A 16,644-nucleotide genomic window follows, 5' to 3' on the forward strand; every position below is an offset into this window, starting at 1 on the left:
AATCTTTGCAATTTTATGTAAGCTGTCATCTTGCTTATGAGAAATTATTTAAGACTAACAATCAAATGTGATTTTAAGTCCTTTGCTCAGCTACAAAATTCTTAACTACAAAGGCCCCCTTGGTATTGCAAACCACCCTTCCTTACAGAAATAACACAAACTGTTTGGCAGAGTCCCTTATAAAAGCTTTACACATCATTAAGATCCAGACCCCATGTTTCAGAGCCATTATCACTTTTTTTTTTAAATAATTGCACAGTATTAACATGCTGTCATCATTTGAGACAAGCCTGTCATGTAAGCCAAAGTAAGATACAAGAAACTTCCTAACCATTGTGAAGCACTCTCTATTGTTTTCTGAACCCAAATGATGTGGGGGGTAAGGCTATCATGAAGTGAGAAACTTCAGTCTCCTTTCAGACATTCATGTTTCTTACTCTAGGCAACAATATGTCTTTGTTTTAATTTCAAATATTTAATCTGTTCCTCCTCCTTCCAACACTTCATGTAGTTACTCAAATTAGAGCAGTTACTCTAATTTTATTATGGCAAGGAGCTTCCTACACATCATTTGTCTTTCCCAAATTTGCTGTCCTTAGGATAATATCTTTGTGTATAAAATAGAATGTCATACATCTCACTTCTTGTACTGTATACTGTCTTCTCCTGGTTCTCTTTTTCCTTGGATTTTTCACAGACCCCTGCCTGTTTCCCAGACTTTAACATATATTCAGAGGTCTTTGCAAAAGAAGTCTGTACTTCATCCAGTTTAGTGTCTTTCCTTAAATCTTAATTTTATCCAACTAGCTGAAGAAATCCACAAACTGATACCAACACTATGACAACTCTGCTTTCTGGTAGCTGATTATAATAGGAGGAGATTATACTGCTCAATAATTTACATATATATACCCCTCACTAATCCATGCAAAGTAGCACCATGTAATGGCCCCTAATCCTACCATCACTTCTGCATCACCAGCTTGTCGTTTTGTCCTTTTCTCCTTTTCTCCCATGTCTTGTACCCTGACTTCCATTTTGCATGTGATACAATACATGGAGTGCTATTTATATTATCTTGTGGGGCCCTAACTTTCTGAGTAACTTGGCTGATTACTGTAAAATATGGGAAACATGACAGTGAACTGACACAATACAGGGATTTTCCGACCACTTGTTATTTTTCAAGATTCATCACCAATCCACTCCAAGAAAAAAAACAAACCACACTGTACTAGGTAGGCTCTTAATTTAGCCTTTCTCCTTTATTTTTTTTCCTAAATGAGTTAGTATCACACACTGCTGAGCTGCCTACCATCTCACATGGATGAGCAATTTAACTTAGTGCTAAAAGCTTGGGGGAAGTACTACCACTGGAAGATGAACCACTCCATAATCTCAGTATCTGATGGATAAACTCTTCAGCACAGACATAAAAACAAGGATGGAGTCAGGCAAAGTGCTCTCTCCTAAACTGCCAGGGCAGATATACCAACATAATCAACCCCACAAATAGTCCATGGGATCCTTTAAACAAACACAAAGCTTTAATCAATATTAAGCATCTAAAGAAACAGAGAACCATTTCCTTGATGTAATTCCCTTGACACAGGGTGTATCAATCGAGCTTTGAAACCATAACCCATATCTAAGAAGTTTCTAGTTCAAAATCCTTGAAATGTGCTGGGGCACTCTGCACATGCCTGAAAGGTTAAAACTGAAACCACGACTCAGGTGCTTTTATCCAAGGTTACAAAATCTGTATACATTGCTGAGGGTCTAAAATAACTTTATAAAGAGCCGCAGCAATTTTATGTGGGTTAGTGTTACAGGGCAGACAAACATTAAACCAACAGATGAAGAATACTTTGCTCTGTAACTCTATCACCTAAAAAGTCCTGATGATTAAAAGAGAACTTTCACCCTTTTTGCCCTTTTTTTATGTCTGCCAGGATAAGGCATTATAGTATTACAAAATGTTGTATGAACAGTTCAGGATCTTTCTACACACTGCCTCGTGTATAGAAAAGCTTTGCTCTTTTTTTCCCAACCACAGAATAAATAACAGCTCTACCCACTTTAGTCCAGGGAAAAAGGACTAAAGAAGGTAGAAGGCCAAAAGAACAGAAAATTCTTTCCACTGCCACTTTCCTCAGGATTCCTGTTATTCTGTACCAGCTTCCAAGTGTGAATGACCCTCCGGATCAGACTCACCAAGCACACCCTGCAGTTCTGTCCCTGGAAATCAGTATAACCCTGAAGCTGAAAGAGCTTCTTCTCTTCCTTTTACAAACACGTATTAAAGACACAGAAAAAACCCAGAATCAGCACCAAGGCCAATAAGACGTGGGCTTCAATGACAGAAACCTTTCTGTCCAGAAAAGCACTCCACCACTCCAAGCCACAAGCAGTTGGTAGATTCTGCTTGGATGCCACAAGCTTACATTGTAGTGATCTCTGTAGATCATGACAGATAAAATATACTGTAATTCTCCAAACCAGAGATATCAACTAAAAGAGCAACAAGACCATGTGAATTTAAGAATTCAAGCCTGAAACACTGGTGTTACTTCTGATTAGGTGCCCGCATGGAATGAAACACCATTCACTGGGGCTGATGGTGCTTATGACACGACTCATCCAGTGCAAGTGTATGCCATGTTCTCATGGTTTCCCGTCACAACACAAGTGAATTAATCACTGAATCACAGAACACAATAAAGTAAGCCTAAATGAAAATATTAATCAGGCCCAGGGAGGATCCAGGGTGTTTCTCAATCCCAGACATATTTTACTTTAAACACACTAAACAAAAGAGATGATGGACAACCTACAATGGCAACAATAAAACTAATTATTTGCTGTGAGGTGGAAAATTATCAGTAGTTTCAAACTGTCACAGTAAAAAGCAAATTCAAACCACTACAGTGCACAAGCCTCTAAAAAGGAGTAGAACTATTTATTCTTTTTGTGAAGACTGGAACTCTTTATTGCTGTACAGCCTGAAACAACAGACACTCCATATAGCTTTCCCACCTGGAATGCACTTGGCATGGATTCATCTCTGTCCACATGAATTCACATTCCTTCACTAGACAGGCTTTTGAAATAAAATTTATGAGGTTTTGCAGTGCTCAAAAGAAAACATAAAAAACGAGTCAACCTGAATAGGAACTCTATCATCAGGGAAAGCTTTCTCCCAAACCAGGTGTAGCCTCTGGTAAGTGAAAGGAAGAGTTCCTTTCCTGGCTCACCCCAGGTGCATGGAAGCATATCCTGAGAACTCAGTTCAGACTTCAGACACTTTGGTTACCCAGCCCCTCAGTGTCCTGACACCACTTCCAAGCTCCAGGTCTTGTTTCCTTCCTCCAATCCCTTTTCCCAGGGAAGCTCCTTCTAAAGGAAGGATCCAAAGTCTGAAGTGTATCAAGGCTCAAGTGAAATAAGCCAACCAAACAACGTGTTTTACAGGGAGCAGAAAAACCATTAGCACACCTCTGCTGGGAGTTCTGTAGTAAGCATCTCCCTTGTCAAACCAGCCTAATTAAACACAAAAAGTGAACTGAGTGTACATGCTTTATCCAAAATGCAGTAAGTCACCAAACAGATTTTGAACAAATAACTTAATTCACCATAAAGTACTTAAGGATGCAGTGTCTGATTCAGAGACAATCCAGTATTTTGGTGCTAGAAGTTGGATGGAATAGACATAGGGGGAAAGAGGCACACTCACAAATACAGAAATATTCCTTGGAGATGCAGAGAATTAGGAAACCATTAGGAGTTCAAACTGGGAAGAGACGTCAAGACTGACACGTATATTAACAACAAGAAGAATTGCAAACAAGAAATGCCTGCTGTTGAATGGGGTTGGCACAAAGCAGTAACAAAGCAAGCAACCAACAGCTGTGAGGAGGATGGAGCTAGGAACCATCCATGCAAACCTGGCATAAGGCGTCCAAGGAATCAGAGGATGTCTCCAGATATCTAATTAGAGCTGGCTGCTGTAATTGCAACATCAATTTCTATTATTTTTCACAGGTCCTAGAGACTGGGGGATGACCACTGATGCCAGGAGAAGAATGCCACACTCCTCTGCAAAATCCAAGAAGATAGATCTGGGAAACATATCTCCACTTACTCTTCTGTACTGGCACAGCAAGCTGTTACCAAAAGCTGATTAAAGGTTCTTGACTGCAACATTCCAACCCAGCATTACTAAGACTTCACCAGAAAGAAAAGGCTCAGGCCTTAACTCCACTGTGTCATGCTGTTTGAAAAAGGCTTCAGTAGAATGTGCCATTACACATAAGCAATCCAAAACTGTACAAAGAGGGGGAGGAATTTTTTAAGAACTAAAGAGTAGGGTTTTTTTAAGAAAAGTTAGGCATTGCTGTTGTTTCTGCAGCCTCATGATAAAACACGAGGTTTTTTATGCTGGCTGCAGCTGGAACACAGCAGCCTTTTTACAAAAGGTGAAAGCCAGAAGCATTTCCCCATCACTCTGCAGCTTTGCCATGCAGAGAGAATGTTTATTCCCCAGCATAAGTAGAAAACTCCATTAGAATAGGTTTCTTTTCCCTTTCAGGCATATTTTTTTGTGTTTTAAAGAAGAACATCCTGCAAAAAACCAAACTGCCACAAAATGTAACATGATAGGACCTGAGCATTTCAGCAGGGCGCTTTTCTTGGCTATCAGTTGTGACCATGCTGTCCAACCCAGTGGTCAGCACTGAACCCACAAGTGGCTTCCACTCAACTTTCTCTACAGCAAGAGCATCAGGCATTCCTGAAATCCTCTCACAGTCCACTTACTCCAGGAAGTGTGCCAAAAGGGATGATGAGAAATCCAGTCTATGCTGTAATTGAATGTAAAACCAGAGACACTCAGTTGAACACATCCACCATGCAGGAGAGGCCAGGCAAATTCTACAATGCAGACTGGCCAGTGCTACACAAAGTCCACCAGATCCTGTCAAAAGGAGCAGTAAGTTTTGAAGAGCAGCCAAAGGAGGTTTTGTTAACTAGGAAACCAGATCTTAGCACTGATCTAGTTCATCAGCAAACTCAATTCACCTGTGCCATGGTCCAGCTTCAAATCCCTCAGGAGAGGAGAACTGCCTGAAAGACATTCCCAGGCATCCTCCTGCTGGGATTGTCCCAGCTCAGAGACACTACAGTTACCACAGCATGTGCACAGTAACATGTTTACAAACCTAAACTCAGCACATTTGCAGCAGATTTGCTGCACAAGCAGGGATTGTACTGTGCAAGCCATGCAGCTGAGCAATCTATTGCAACAAGGCAGCTGGACACTAATAATTATTCCAAACACTTTGCAAAGAAAGCTCCTGGTCCATTCAAACAGAGAACTGGTGTCTCCTTCCTTTAAAGCATCTCAAAAAGCAAAACTCCCATGAAAAGATGTACATACTGTAGACAATTTGAAGGAAGATTTCTTCTCTCAGGAATTTAAGTGCTTTGATTACACCGAGTTCTTCTACCTACCACAGTATTGACAGACTCCAAAGGAGAACAAAGTCATGTTTACAATTGTGCTTTTCCCCCTCCTCTTTAAACTGGTGGAAAGTGAAGGCATAATGTCACTAAGCACAGGAGAAACTAGAGAGAAAATTTGGAATAAAATGATACCTTCATAAATTATTTTCAGCAGAAGGCCAGTAGCTACATGATAAATCAAAAGAATTTCTGGCTCTATAACAAACAAGCCAGACCCCCAAAACACACTAATTAACAAAACTTTAAACATAATCATAACTGGCTGGGAAAAGCAGGATTATGTTACATCTCATGAAAAACTGCATTTGTCCCATAGCACTCAAGCAGGGACTTATAACTGAAAATATTAGGCCACTGCTATATAATCTCCTTGGCTTCAGCTGAAGGCTTGATATGGAGTTACCAATACTTTGTAACTAAGTTTTCTAGGAGAAAATGGAGTAGGAAGTATGAAGACACCCTGACAAAGACTGTACAACATAATGGGATTTGTTCAACCTTAGGGAGTGTTTGGGGCCCAGAGAGAATGAAAATAACTATTCAACAACAAAACCCAAACAACAACAAAACCAAACAAAACATTAAGCCCCAAACAAACAAGCTATCCCAGCTGATAGAAGCTGTTCATATAAGGAACTCTAAAAGAAATTTTCCCTTTGAATTCTCTCACCAAAAGCACACAAGCTGCACATTTAGAAAATTTGGCTGTGATGAAAATTCCAAAACTTTTAGGAAGGAATCAGAAGACAACACACACACAGCTCTGAAAAGTCTCAGAACTATTTATTTGCCAATTGAATTTTAGCAAGGAAGTTTAACAGATGACAGATCTGATGCTAACCCCAAAATTCACAGTACTGTGAGACTCCAGACCAGCAGTGACTGTTCTTTGTGCACACTGATTTGAGATGTCCAAACTCACTACAGTTCATTTTTCTGACACCTGAACTGGTCTAGATCCTGGCTTTCCAGGCAGTCCTTGATGTAGTAAGAGGTGACCTCTGGCAAGAGAAGATATTATTTTGTGTATTTTGCAATAAGCCACTAACAAGCAGAGCTGGTTTTCTTGCATTCAGGTTTGTGGGGGACTTTGCTAGACAGAAGGGTAGGGAAGGAGAGAAAGAGGAGTTAAAAATAACACAAATTATTTCTGTGGCATTTGGGTTAGAAAGTGAAGATCCAATTAAACAGCAGTATAAGGATATACTAATTACATGTGGAGATCACAGATACCCCCCACACCCTATTCTTCTAATTTTGGGTGGAATGCTGCACTGAGGCATTCCAGCTGCATACACAGGTACATCCAGATTATTTTCTTCATGTTTGCTGTAAAATACCCTCAAACATATATTACTCCTGCCTTTATTCATCAATATTCCACATCAGCGTCAACTACCATTCTGCTCTCCTTGCCACACTTTGATGAATATAATTTCACCACTGATAAAATTTGAAAAAGAAGATGGTGAAATTTGTAAAAGTATATAAACACTGTTACTTACAATCCTCTGTCCTAAATAACCTCACCTGTTCACCTTTCACCATAGTGAAAATTGGATGTGTTTGATCCCCTATAACACCATACCTCTTACTCTACAGCTACTGTCTCTATAAGACTCTCATGAAGGATACTCTCAGTTTTTAGTGAAGTCTCATTGTTTGGATTTCCAGAAGTAGTGTCCATGCAAAATGTGACCCAGAGCTCTAGTGCATCCCTTTCCATCTCCCACCAGAGCCTTCATTAACAAGGTGATTATACTGTCCTGCCTCCAAGAGGAAGCATCCACTGGGGCAAGAGGGAGGGAAGAGGAACAGAGAACATGCACACAGAGAAAGGCTGCACTATAACTAAGAACAATATTGTACTTAAAAAGAGGGGTGGGGGAAGGGAACTAATGTGAGCAGATTGTTACAGAAGAACACAGAGTCCTTACCACAATACCAACCAAACTTCCTTTGTCCTATATACACATGCCAAGCAGGAACTCTCTATTTGTGCCAGAAACCATTTTCCATATGCATGACAACATTTTATCTATATAGAGAGGTAAAAGCCACAGAGGGGAAAAAAAAAAAAAAAAGGTGAGAATGCAGAAAGAAATGAGGCTTAAAATGCACAACACTCCATTCCATCCCCCTTCCCCTCACGCCAACCTCTCATCTATAATCCAACACAAGAGAGACAACAGGCAAACAGCAAGAGGTCATCTTCAAAGGGCTGGTTGCCAAGGGAGGCCAGTGGAAAGAGCGAAGGCATGTCCTCATCAAAGTCCAGCAGCTGTGGGAGAGCCACAGAGGTGCAGCTTCCCCCGGGGCTGCAGCGAAATTCAGAGATGGAGGATAAAGCTGGAGCTGGCAATATAAAGTGGGCAGCTTTGCACTTTGCTTCAGGGGAAGCACAAAAGGGAAGGGTTGGGATATTTTAATCCTTCTCTCCACCCATTTTTGCACTCGAGATACTTGAACTGCTGTTTCAACTCATCGAGATACATGGTGTAAAATGTGCTGCAGTAGGCAGAAGGCAGCAGCAAGGATCAGCTTTCTACTCAGTTCAAAATTAAAATTTTGTCTCAGTGACTATGCTTAGAAAGGGATGGAAAAGGTACAGCAGGTAATGCACAGCCAGCTGTAGTTTCATTACTGCTCACAGAAAACATAAATACATCTTCACGGCAGGAGCCTGGGAGGCAGTCACACAACGAACACCGCCTGCAAACACTACTCAACAAAATGTGTGTTATTTTTCTAGGAGAAACTGTGGAATAACAAATAACAGACTCCTAGCTACCTGCAATATTTGCATAAAAATTAGAAGGCAACATAAGAGCAATCCCAGACTCCGCTTTTCAGAATCCTCATAACTTTTTGAGGCATTTTTATTAAACACACACATGATGACCAAGTGTAAAAATTAAGCCCCTAGCCCTCAAATACAGGAAAAGCAGCTGCAAATGCAAGCAGTGAAATCTAACAGATGAATTAAAATCTGAACACAGAGAAGTATCAAAATTGCTCCATTATAAACAAAAAAATTAAAAATCCAAGAAATAGTTAAAATTTTAACACTGTAGTTCTCAAAAGCTAGGAACTACTCTATTTTATAAAACTCATTTTTCCCTGATAGAACCGGTACTTTGTTGTAATTTTCTCTTAATTAGCTGATAGAGCTTAAAAATACAGTTGTTGAATTATCAAGTAATGGTAGGATATAAATAATTTCATTATATTTACCTCCCACGTCATGGCCAGTATCTTCCCCAAAACAAACAAAGGAGGGAAGCAGCTGGCATCTGCTAAGGATGAACAGACACACTTCTTGAGCGTGTGTTTTGGAGCATGAAGTTTCAGTTGCTGTCAGCACAGTGGAGCCTGAGTGCTAATTCAAATGGCACCAAAGCTACATGGTCTGAACAAATCCCCTTGGTTGCAATACAAAAAAGCTGTCAGGAAAAAAGGTTTTAATATTTAGAAAATTCTTGATTGCTACCCTTGACTGCAAGTCAGTCTGGAAGTGCCATTAGGGAAGGAAAAAACAGATACAGTCAGCTTTAGTCAGCATGAAAAAGAAGTTTTCTCAAGGCTGAAATGTAATGGTTCACAGCCTAAAGATCAACTGTTCCTCAGTTTAGTATGGGAACTGATTTTTGAATATTTACATACACACTCTTTCAAGATTCTATGAACCATACAATCTCTGGCCAATAGGAAAGTCCCTTCAGCCTGGGCTGCACAAGATGCTATTTAAAGCTTTTTAATCTGATGAAAATGGAACAGCCTAAAACAGAACACTGATTTTCTGTCTTTCAAAGCGATGTGATGGAGACACACAAACCACAATCTCAGAGATGGTGGAATAAGGATCTCCCAGTGGTGGAATAAGGATCAGTGGTGGAATAAGGATCTCGCAGTTCCCAGAGCTCCAGCACGCCCCGGGGCACAGGCCCAGCAGAGGTGGGATTCCAGCAGTGCCTGCTCCCACTGCCCAGACCAGACTTTCCAGCACCCACTCTTCTCCACACTCTCCCTCCCACACTGCATTATTTCTAAGGAATCGTATTTATTCTTCTGTCTTGATATGGAAGTACCTGTGCCATGCTCTGTTTAGTCTTTCCTCATTCCTCTGCCATAAATCACCCAGTTCTCACCCAGTCCACTGCAAATCCCTTCACACATCTCTCTCAAGACATTAGAGGAAGAAAAATATTGGAATCACCTATGCTATTATGGGTCTTCTTTACTTCTTTGTTGTGCTGCTATTAGTTAGACTATTTTGGACACCTCCCCTTACTTCTTACCTTTGAACATATTTCTGTGAAGCTTAACCTTTAAGATATCTAAACTTGAGGATAACTATCACATTCTTGTGTTGAACTCTGTCATAAATTACAAAGCACTCTCCTGGTCTCTACATTTAACTTTAGCTTACACTGCAACAACCAAAAAATGTTCCAAGAAAATCTTTGTGACAGTTTACGATCTGAAGGTAGTGTTCATCTTAAATTGTTCCTCAAAGTTTTCCTTTCAGTCAGATTCTTTACCTTTTATAAGCCATTCTGGACCAATACACAAACCAGTAAAGTTTACAGAACTTCTGTTTCCAACTCCAGCTGTCACATGCATTCTCATATCCCTGTTTCCCCAATTTGTGCTCCAAGCTTTCCTCTTTAAAACTCATAATTTGACCTTCCTTTCATCTGATAATCTAGATTACTTCAATGGACTGTATCAATTTATGACTTCCGCCCACGTGAAAACATTTTAAGGTGCTAGGTAACTTTTAGAGGGAAAGGACCCAAAAGGGAAAAGCAGAGGTCTCCAAACAGGGACTGTTTGCTTCCAAACTGCCTCTCCTTTCTCCAGCATCAAGTTCTCAAGAAATTACTTCCACAGCATCCTTCGTGCTCTGCACATTTTCTGGCAAAATTCAAACATCCCACCTAGTTCTATGTGCACTTCTTTGTCATCTCCAGTCAGCACAATCTCTCTGACCTATATCCTGTGGAAATAAGGTGAAGCCAAAGTCTCTTCTGTGGCTACACCAGACGAGGCTCAAGAACAGGATGTAACAACAGAACACAATCTCCTTTCCTGGAAGGTGAGATGCCCCTGCCCAGAGAGGAACTGAGCACTTTAAAAGAAGTACAGCCCAGTGTGTAAATCAGGTGCCAAGAGTTGTTCCTGAAAACATAATATTTGGGTTTTTCCATAAAAGAAAAATACCTGCTGCACTGGGTTTTCTATTTCAGGCAAAGCAATGAGTAATGCACTGCTTCAACACTTTCCTTTGCAAGAATTCAGTGAAATTGCAATCTTTGATGTTACCAGACAGAAAGCACTCAAATCCACTGGGGAAAAATCGCCTTTCTTAAAAACTACCACCTGATGGCAGCCTGTGGCTTCGCTCCTATTGTTCCAAGTGGCAACTGGCAACCATTTTGAGTGAGATTAGCTCTACCCTGAGTCACCACTGAAGAATGCTCTGAACTAGAGAGAATGACTTGAAAATAAAAAGCTATGCTTAATTCTAACGTAGCACATTGCTGGACTAGTCTCTGCAAACATTTCACACACACTGTGAAATTCATCCTCCCTCTTCCAGGCCTAATTTGGTTTATTTTGCACAGGAAATAACCAACTTAAATGTAACACAGGCTCCACAACTCAGCCCAGTGCACAATTCATAGCACTTGGTCAGATCAAAAGCTGACTTGATGGCCAGTTTCACTCCCTGCTAACAGCCCATGCTTTGACATCTTGAACCAGAATCAGAACTATTCTGCACTCAACTAATTATCTTTTTTTTGCTCTTTTTCATTTATCAAAGGCACTTGCAGGAACTTAGCACTTGGTGCCTGGAGGATTCAATTAATGTTATTTAAAGTCAAATGAACAATAATGGAAGTTTCTGGAATTCTGGAGACCTGATGGACTCCCTTTTCATTACAAGGGGTTTATTACTGATCTAAGAGCAAAATTCAATTCCACTTTGGATAAAAAACTACAGAAAGTGAACTGCTTTACAGAACAGGAAACCAAAACAGGTTTCCTGTTTTGAGGAGAAATATTAATCTACATACTGAGAAATTAATCTACATACTTATCATATTATAGTACCCTATGTATGGGTGGAAAAACCAGGTACCAGAAGTTTTTAAAATTAGATTTTTACCATAATTAAAATAATTAAAATCATGACCCCAATTCAGCCTTAAATTTCTGATGCTTGTGCTGTATTTCAGGATACATCAGAAGTTGTTCCCCCTTTTCCCACCTCTTTCCAGATGATTCCTCCTTCATATGGTCACTAATCTATTGCCTCAATTCTCCTCTCTTCCTGACCAGCCCTTCACTAATTCACTCCCAGCCCATGCTAGCCCCCTTTTTTCTCATCCAGCTCCTCCAGCCCTGGCACACAAGCCATGCTAAAAAATCCAGTCGAGCCTATTTGGTGTAGTGCTGTGTGTCTCCTGCTGGCACACATCAACACCGAGCTGTGCCTCACTGATTGGGAAATTAATGCTGCAAACTGCCCTCCAAAAACACAGCAGTGAGGGGTGGATGAGTGCTGTCTGCAGGACATTCCCCTCACATGTCAGGAAGTTTGGACAGTGCAGGGAATGAGGTAAGACACTATGAGAAAAGAAAATACAGTGTTGTGGTTAAAGCAGCTGAATGCTTCCCAACAGACGGGATTGCTTCCTCTGCCACAGGATTCCTGTGCAGTGTTGGGCAAGTCAAAAGCAGCCATGCAGGGTGTGACCAAAAATCCAACCAGCACAGTAACCTATCCCCAACAGCTGCTAACTGCAGAAATTCAGAGAATATGAAAAGCAGAAAAAGTAAGGAATGATTATGCTTTAGATACAGCCTCTTCATTATGGCTATGGGTGATTAAGACCTCCAGAGCTGAGATTTCACCCAGAATACTGTGTTTAAGTAAGCAATGCATCTATGTTCCATGTTTTTACCTAATTCCTTTGGAATGACACACATACTTATGGCTTTTACACCATCCTCCAGCAAGAAACACAACCTACTGTTTTTAAAGTGTATTTTCTTTTGCTTTAGTGTAAAGCTGTTTTGTGAATTTCACTGAGAATGCTCTGATAATCGTATTGCAAGGAACAACCAATAATTGTTCCTTAATCATTGTCTTGGCATCAGACTCTACTCAAAGTCTCTTGTCAACAGCCTCTTTTCCAAATGTAAAATTCAGGTCTTTTTCAATGAATGTCACACTGTTACAGGACTCGGATGATCCATAGCTTGTGATCTATCTGCTCCATTATCTACTCTCTCCTTCCACTTTTATGATGCACTGCACTTTTACATGCAGCATTCAAGCTCTTGGAGCCCAGTGGTGCTCACCAAGTCTTCTGCTTTGCTCTCTCATAATCTGCTCTCTTGCCTTTCCTACTAATTGCAACATCCCATTAATTTTTTAGTGCAAGGATAAGGTTTTCAGAATACACTTTATTCTTAAGAAGGAAAAGATACCTTAGCCACAATTTTGAGAAGATTTTTATGATGCTTCTTTGTTCTTCCCGGTGCATGCCTCCAGCTCCTATTACAATTAACCAAGATCAGCACTGATAACCTGCTGTACATACAGCTGTGACTTGGGAGAATCCCTGTAACCAAGGTCCATAAAAGGCACATTCAACCAGATACAAACAATGGGAACGCAGAAAATGTGACAGACACAAAAATAAAAACAAAGTCAATGGAATCTCTGCTGAATCACGAAAACAAACAGGAAAGGACAGGCACACTCACAGGCACATCTTTGCCCTCCACTGCTGGGGAGCCTCTAATTTTGTCTGTAGTATTTAAATAACACTGAACTGGTGTTCATTTTTAAAAATAAATGTAAGAGTCCATTCCATCAGGCATTTTGAGAATAGTTTATCTATCTATAGAAAGTTAATATATATCACAATCACCAAAGGCCACGTGAGAAGAACATCTGTGCTTGAAAAGCCATGGTTAGGATGCTTCACTGACTGTCACACAACATGCAGCCTCTTTCAAGTAGCAAAGTATCTACCATCAGTCTTGAAACAGTCATTCCAGTTCAAGAAATCACAATTCCCCCCAAAAAATACAGCCATTCAAGTAAACTTCTCTTTGTATGACGAGGCCACAGACAGAATTACTGTATTTTTACCTGTAATGCTGTTGTTCTCTAGATAAAAAGTTAGCACATTTCCTCTTAGATTAACAACCTTTTCTAGTTTCTTACACAAAAGAAAACCTGAATGAACAAATCAGACATTGTAGCTGACAGTGCTACAGCCCTGTTCCTATATATACTCCCTCAGGCTGGAGTCTGAGTAAAACCTGTTCATGATCAAACTCATCTGCTCACTATCATCATCAGCTTCCTGTTCATTCATCAGTATATGAATGGTTACAATAGGGCCATCAAGACAAAAGATGGCTTCAGAGGGAATGTCTAACAGAGGAAGAAGTTACATCAGCCTGACGCTCCTTTGTTCACAAAGCTCTGACCATTAATAGCAGCTAAAGACAAGGCAGCTGCTGCACAGAATTAGGAAGAGACAGAAAGAACAATTACTTCCTGGCAACGTTTTTTTCCCCTGCAGCTCAAAAAGAAATTCACACTGAACAGTAAGAAAATGATAAAAATTCTGGAGATTTAGTTGTGTTCACTCCAATCCTGTTAGTGGGCAATTTAAGTTGGTACCTGTCAGACACGCCAATAAAACTGCTGTTCTACACCTCCTGCAACATGGACCCCACTGCTCTTCAAAGACAAAGTAGAGTGTCACAGTGTGCATGAACCCCAAAACCAAAACAGATCTTCCCTGCGTGCTCTCAAATTTAGACAACACATGAAGTAACAGACTGGAAAAAAATATGAAAGAAAAACCCATCAAGGGCTCTCCTGTAGAACTCGATCCTTATGGGAAGACCTAAGCCACAAGCTAGCAGAGCTGGAAGCATGTCCTGCAGAATTCTCACCATATGCTTGCTCTAATCTTGCATTCCTTCACAAATATCTGCTACTGGTTTCTGCCAGAGTCACTGGAGCAGAGGAACTTTTTTGGTTAACTCAGCATGGCAGTTGTGTTAATTCACTTGGCTGCATGAATCGAAAGGCCACAGATAACCACTGGCAGAAGTGGCTGCACAAACTCAGCAGAGCATACAGGAAATCAGCTAAAACCTCTTTTTTTCATTCTGTTGCTCACTAGAAGCAAAGAATGGGGATGCCATACTACGGCAGAACCCATCAATTTACCCTATTCTATGGGCACAGAAACCTCTGCTTTATTAACTGTTCTCTACAACAGACTGGAACAATCTGTCCTTCACATATCTGGGTGGGATTTCCAAAAAGAATGTATTTTAAAGCAGAAAGCCATGGTAACTGCTAGGATTCCCATCCCAGAATTTTTCTCTAGCCTCTGTGTATGGTGAGGGGAAAGCGCCTGCAGCACTAACACAAGTACATGTCAGAGCCCATCTCAAAGCTCTGTAAGATGTGCAAATTTCCTGGTGCCTGAAGGTTTGCTAAGTAGAAACCAAAATCAGAGTATTTTAAGCGTATTGAAGCGCTTTCTATTAGTGTCAAGTATCAAATCACACACATCTGTAGAAGCAGCATTGCAGAAGAGACTGCAAGAGGGTGAAGAGAAAAAGTTTTGATGCTGACCAGCAAATTTTAGAAATTTCCACATGAGGCAACACAAGAATGCCAGCATCATCCCACATACTCCACAACAAAGAGGATGAATCCCTTTTTCAGCAGGGACCTTACTGCTTGCCTTGTTAAGGTAATAAACTGATTCAGCAGACTATAAATGCAGCTTTGACCCAAGAAGAAAGCTTTAAAGTTAACAATATAGGCAGCCACTTTTCCCTCATGATAGATTTTCGACTTCAGAGAACCACAATGTTGTGTACTAATCTGAACTGCACTGCAAATGGTCTCAGACCTACAGGGGAAGGAAAGCTGCAGATTTTGCCAGCAGAAACAACCACTTTGATCTCTGGCATCCTGGAAAACATTTTGGGACTGAGTTAATCCTATTAAGTCTTTCTTCTAAAACAATCAATAAGTGAAACAATGCAAAATGGTGAAGCTGATTTTAAGTTTTGGAGTTAACAGCTTCCCAAAGACTTACAGAGGGACAGGCTCTGCCACCCATGGACCTCCAGTCTATACCAAGAGATGCATGCAGGCTTTGCTCACCATCTAAGCAGAAGAGCTTGGTCTTGCTCCAAATGTGTAAAATCAATGCAACTGTGTTAATTGAAATGCATTTCCTTTCTGGTGTAGTTACTCAGGCTTTGAGTCATGCTTTCATGTAACTTTTGGGTATCAGACTGTGCTAGCTCAGGTCATTTGCCCTACACCACACAGGCACAGCTTTGGGTGGAAAAGCTGGACTACCATGCTCTAGGTCACAATTTCACAAGGTTTCCTTTGAATTATGAAGGTGGGACCTTTATGAGCAAAATGAGGGTCCAGAAACACTTCTGCAGCTGTAGCATATAAAGTGAGGTCTGTAACAGAGAAGGTTGAAAACTCCCTCTCCCTGCACATCTGTTCCAGGAGAGTCCCACCTCTTCTTCCCCCTTTCCACAGATAAAGGGGGAGAACAACTGTTTCTTTCCATTTCACAGCTTGTGCCTGAACAAGCCTGTGCTTCTTGACAATGGATCTGGTTTATCACTTCCCCTCCAACTCCACCTTGCCTGTGCTTAACTTCTTTTCATACAAATCCCAGAAAATTTTAACTGGCATTCTCAAGAGAAAAAAAAAAAGCTTCCATTTTAATAAGGACGCCAGCCTGAAAAAAAGCATTCCTTTCTTTGCCATTTTCCTACTTCATTCCACATGGACACCACAAGTGAGAGAATACCACATGCAGAAGTTGTGCGAAGTAAAATAAGAAAAACTGCAACTTTGCAGACCCTTCAAAATGTTTGAGCTGCACAGTATTCTTGAAAACCTTCTATATACTGAGGTATCCCTGCTCTATCTCTGTGGCACATGCTTCACCTCTCTAAACAAACAAGGACTGTCTTTGTGCCTTTGTTTAAATTAAGAAAAAAAAAAAAACCAACCTGTCTCACAGGCTGTGATTACAT

The 16,644-nt window shown here is 40.6% G+C and overlaps 1 protein-coding gene across 3 annotated transcripts in view; it reads right to left on the minus strand.

Moving 5' to 3' along the window:
- The window catches only part of ZNRF3 (zinc and ring finger 3), a 66,378-nt gene that overhangs the window by 31,038 nt on the left and 18,696 nt on the right, over window positions 1–16,644 (minus strand). The gene's annotated exons all lie outside the window — the stretch shown is intronic.

This window comes from Passer domesticus, chromosome 17 (assembly GCF_036417665.1).
Source record: "Passer domesticus isolate bPasDom1 chromosome 17, bPasDom1.hap1, whole genome shotgun sequence".
Taxonomy (NCBI): domain Eukaryota; kingdom Metazoa; phylum Chordata; class Aves; order Passeriformes; family Passeridae; genus Passer; species Passer domesticus.